This window comes from Schistocerca gregaria, unplaced genomic scaffold (genome assembly GCF_023897955.1).
Source record: "Schistocerca gregaria isolate iqSchGreg1 unplaced genomic scaffold, iqSchGreg1.2 ptg000643l, whole genome shotgun sequence".
In the NCBI taxonomy this organism is placed as follows: domain Eukaryota; kingdom Metazoa; phylum Arthropoda; class Insecta; order Orthoptera; family Acrididae; genus Schistocerca; species Schistocerca gregaria.
The window spans coordinates 117,501-122,500 of record NW_026062029.1 but is presented as its reverse complement, the minus strand read 5'-3'; the positions used below and the strand labels follow the sequence as shown (position 1 = coordinate 122,500).

Below are 5,000 nucleotides of genomic sequence, written 5' to 3'. Positions count from 1 at the left end.
CAGATTATCGCTTAACCTAACTGTGGCTGTACCAGATTATCGCTTAACCTAACTGTGGCTGTACCAGATTATCGCTTAACCTAACTGTGGCTGTACCAGATTATCGCTTAACCTAACTGTGGCTGTACCAGATTATCGCTTAACCTAACTGTGGTTGTACCAGATTATCCCTTAACCTAACTCAATTTGTCCCTTAACCTAACTCAATTTGTCCCTTAACCTAACTCAATTTGTCCCTTAACCTAACTCAATTTGTCCCTTAACCTAACTCAATTTGTCCCTTAACCTAACTCAATTTGTCCCTTAACCTAACTCAATTTGTCCCTTAACCTAACTCAATTTGTCCCTTAACCTAACTCAATTTGTCCCTTAACCTAACTCAATTTGTCCCTTAACCTAACTCAATTTGTCCCTTAACCTAACTCAATTTGTCCCTTAACCTAACTCAATTTGTATCTTAACCTAACTCAATTTGTCCCTTAACCTAACTCAATTTGTCCCTTAACCTAACTCAATTTGTCCCTTAACCTAACCCACGTTGTCCCTTAACCTAACCCACGTTGTCCCTTAACCTAACCCACGTTGTCCCTTAACCTAACCCACGTTGTCCCTTAACCTAACCCACGTTGTCCCTTAACCTAACCCACGTTGTCCCTTAACGTAACCCACGTTGTCCCTTAACGTAACCCACGTTGTCCCTTAACGTAACCCACGTTGTCCCTTAACGTAACCCACGTTGTCCCTTAACGTAACCCACGTTGTCCCTTAACGTAACCCACGTTGTCCCTTAACGTAACCCACGTTGTCCCTTAACCTAACCCACGTTGTCCCTTAACCTAACCCACGTTGTCCCTTAACCTAACCCACGTTGTCCCTTAACCTAACCCACGTTGTCCCTTAACCTAACCCACGTTGTCCCTTAACCTAACCCACGTTGTCCCTTAACCTAACCCACGTTGTCCCTTAACCTAACCCACGTTGTCCCTTAACCTAACCCACGTTGTCCCTTAACCTAACCCACGTTGTCCCTTAACCTAACCCACGTTGTCCCTTAACCTAACCCACGTTGTCCCTTAACCTAACCCACGTTGTCCCTTAACCTAACCCACGTTGTCCCTTAACCTAACCCACGTTGTCCCTTAACCTAACCCACGTTGTCCCTTAACCTAACCCACGTTGTCCCTTAACCTAACCCACGTTGTCCCTTAACGTAACCCACGTTGTCCCTTAACGTAACCCACGTTGTCCCTTAACGTAACCCACGTTGTCCCTTAACGTAACCCACGTTGTCCCTTAACCTAACCCACGTTGTCCCTTAACCTAACCCACGTTGTCCCTTAACCTAACCCACGTTGTCCCTTAACCTAACCCACGTTGTCCCTTAACCTAACCCACGTTGTCCCTTAACCTAACCCACGTTGTCCCTTAACCTAACCCACGTTGTCCCTTAACCTAACCCACGTTGTCCCTTAACCTAACCCACGTTGTCCCTTAACCTAACCCACGTTGTCCCTTAACCTAACCCACGTTGTCCCTTAACCTAACCCACGTTGTCCCTTAACCTAACCCACGTTGTCCCTTAACCTAACCCACGTTGTCCCTTAACCTAACCCACGTTGTCCCTTAACCTAACCCACGTTGTCCCTTAACCTAACCCACGTTGTCCCTTAACCTAACCCACGTTGTCCCTTAACCTAACCCACGTTGTCCCTTAACCTAACCCACGTTGTCCCTTAACCTAACCCACGTTGTCCCTTTGCCTAACATAGTTCACTGCTCGGAATCTCTGGTGTCGTTGTTATCCTCATGTAGATGTCTTGCGAGTGTTGCTTACTTTCCACATATTCCCGCTATCCACTGTCAATTGTACTGCAATAGGACTATATCGCCCCCCCCCCCCTCTGCCCCTCTCTTTGTGTCTCCGTCCTCTCAAGCTGGTCGGTCTGGCGTTTGAGTGTTAAATGAGCCTCGCAGCTGTTCAGTTGCGTTCAGATGTCGACGCCCTCAGTGTACGTCGTGGTATGGTCTGTGTCCATTGTCCGCTGATGTCGTACGCGTAACCCACACGCTGTACCGATCATCGGTAGTTACGTACAGAGTGAAGTAGTGTGATACGTGTGACCGTACGCTGGCTGTGCCCAACGGTGTCGAATCTCAATTTCCATATGTTGTGCTCGATGCTACTTGTCTCGTCTCCCAATAACAGCTAGGTTGCACTGTGGTACGCCGTAGAGGCGTGTGGGAGGAACGTACGAACGCATTGTATGTCACCCTGGGTCGCTGGGGGTGGTGGTGCGGTGAGTCAGGTCAGGTCAGCGTGAGCCGTGTGATGTAGTGACGCGTGTATTCCGACTTTGTCGTATTGCCTCACACAAAGTGCTACCCTGGTGGACCGCGTTCCATATCTGGGACATGCCGCAGATGCCGGTTGACAGTGGATCGCGGAAGGGACATCGCATACGTGCGCGGGCCACCTTCCACGTGTTCTCTTCTGCACATGTCGCAGTGTGTATGTGGTCTGATGTAGCGTGTCGTGACACATGACATCCTGGCATGCAAGAATTGTTGAATTCGCAAATGTAGGTGGACATCTACGTTTACTGCCCAAGATACGCAAATGAACTGGAAATCCGTTGTTGAGCGGTTGTTCACGCTGGAGGTGAATCTGTGATGGCGACGATCGGTACAGCTATTAACCGGTTGTTTCAGCGGTACCCGCCACATCCACACACGTGACTAGGCCCATGTGGGTATGAAGCGATACGCGGCGGTGGCTTGGTGGGACTGTTCCCGGCCGGTGAAGGGGGGCCGCCCGGCGTGTTGGCCGCGCGCTGCGTGGGCGCACGCGCAACAGGCGGCTGGTGGGGGGCGCCGAGTGGCAGGAGCGCCAGCCGACGGGCTCGGCAGGCGGCGCAGCTACGCTGCGGCGCACCCTGCACGCGGCGCCTGGCGGCCAAAGTTGGTTCAGCCGAGCCCGGTGCGAAGCGCGGTGGACATCTGCAGTGTGCTGGTCTGATTGAGGACTGTGTGCGTTGAGGATGCGCCGCCGCCTGGCACTCGGCGCCGCGACGCCGTCTGCTGCTCGGTCGCCCCAGCGGTTCTCGCAGGTGGTTTGTATCGCAGTTGTGCGGACGTGTTGGCGCGTGCGCTGTGCTGGGAGAGTTCGCTTCTGCACCCAAGTGGGGCTTTGCCCTTGTGTGGCGCTGGCGTTGGAGCTGCCGGTCACCATAGGTGGCGCGTGTTGTCTCCCGCCGGCAATGCCACGACAGCACGCTCCCGGGCCTCTGTCGGCAGCGGCAAGCTCAGTTGGGAGCAAGGGTGTTCGCACTAAAACCGTCTACTCGCCTAACTCCGGGCGATTGCGCCTCTCTCGAAACCGACCAAGTACCTAGGACGGCGCTGCGCGCCGCCGGGACCTGAGAGGGTTTCGAGGTGTATCGTGCAGGGGAGCTCGGCCTCCTCCTGTTTGCAGAATAATTGAGCGGACGCTTGCGTGTTCGCGCGGGCCCCCGGGACACACTCCCGGGCGGCCGGCTGCTCAGCTCTAGTTGACGCAGCTCCCTGGTTGATCCTGCCAGTAGTCATATGCTTGTCTCAAAGATTAAGCCATGCATGTCTCAGTACAAGCCGCATTAAGGTGAAACCGCGAATGGCTCATTAAATCAGTTATGGTTCCTTAGATCGTACCCACGTTACTTGGATAACTGTGGTAATTCTAGAGCTAATACATGCAAACAGAGTCCCGACCAGAGATGGAAGGGACGCTTTTATTAGATCAAAACCAATCGGATTGGCTTGTCTGGTCCGTTTGCCTTGGTGACTCTGAATAACTTTGGGCTGATCGCACGGTCCTCGTACCGGCGACGCATCTTTCAAATGTCTGCCTTATCAACTGTCGATGGTAGGTTCTGCGCCTACCATGGTTGTAACGGGTAACGGGGAATCAGGGTTCGATTCCGGAGAGGGAGCCTGAGAAACGGCTACCACATCCAAGGAAGGCAGCAGGCGCGCAAATTACCCACTCCCGGCACGGGGAGGTAGTGACGAAAAATAACGATACGGGACTCATCCGAGGCCCCGTAATCGGAATGAGTACACTTTAAATCCTTTAACGAGTATCTATTGGAGGGCAAGTCTGGTGCCAGCAGCCGCGGTAATTCCAGCTCCAATAGCGTATATTAAAGTTGTTGCGGTTAAAAAGCTCGTAGTTGGATTTGTGTCCCACGCTGTTGGTTCACCGCCCGTCGGTGTTTAACTGGCATGTATCGTGGGACGTCCTGCCGGTGGGGCGAGCCGAAGGGGTGCTTTCGCGTCCCGAGGCGGACCCCGTTTAAATCCTACCAGGGTGCTCTTTGTTGAGTGTCTCGGTGGGCCGGCACGTTTACTTTGAACAAATTAGAGTGCTTAAAGCAGGCAAGCCCGCCTGAATACTGTGTGCATGGAATAATGGAATAGGACCTCGGTTCTATTTTGTTGGTTTTCGGAACCCGAGGTAATGATTAATAGGGACAGGCGGGGGCATTCGTATTGCGACGTTAGAGGTGAAATTCTTGGATCGTCGCAAGACGAACAGAAGCGAAAGCATTTGCCAAGTATGTTTTCATTAATCAAGAACGAAAGTTAGAGGTTCGAAGGCGATCAGATACCGCCCTAGTTCTAACCATAAACGATGCCAGCCAGCGATCCGCCGCAGTTCCTCCGATGACTCGGCGGGCAGCCTCCGGGAAACCAAAGCTTTTGGGTTCCGGGGGAAGTATGGTTGCAAAGCTGAAACTTAAAGGAATTGACGGAAGGGCACCACCAGGAGTGGAGCCTGCGGCTTAATTTGACTCAACACGGGAAACCTCACCAGGCCCGGACACCGGAAGGATTGACAGATTGATAGCTCTTTCTTGATTCGGTGGGTGGTGGTGCATGGCCGTTCTTAGTTGGTGGAGCGATTTGTCTGGTTAATTCCGATAACGAACGAGACTCTAGCCTGCTAACTAGTCGCGTGACAT

At 52.4% G+C, this 5,000-nt stretch overlaps 1 non-coding gene across 1 annotated transcript in view; it reads left to right on the top strand.

Annotated features, from left to right (window-relative positions):
• The first annotated feature begins 3,558 nt into the window (after positions 1-3,558).
• LOC126317770 (small subunit ribosomal RNA) overlaps positions 3,559-5,000 on the top strand; it is a 1,893-nt gene continuing 451 nt past the window's right edge. The window contains exon 1 of the ribosomal RNA XR_007556895.1: positions 3,559-5,000. This exon is cut by the window's right edge and continues 451 nt beyond it. This is a non-coding gene — a ribosomal RNA (small subunit ribosomal RNA).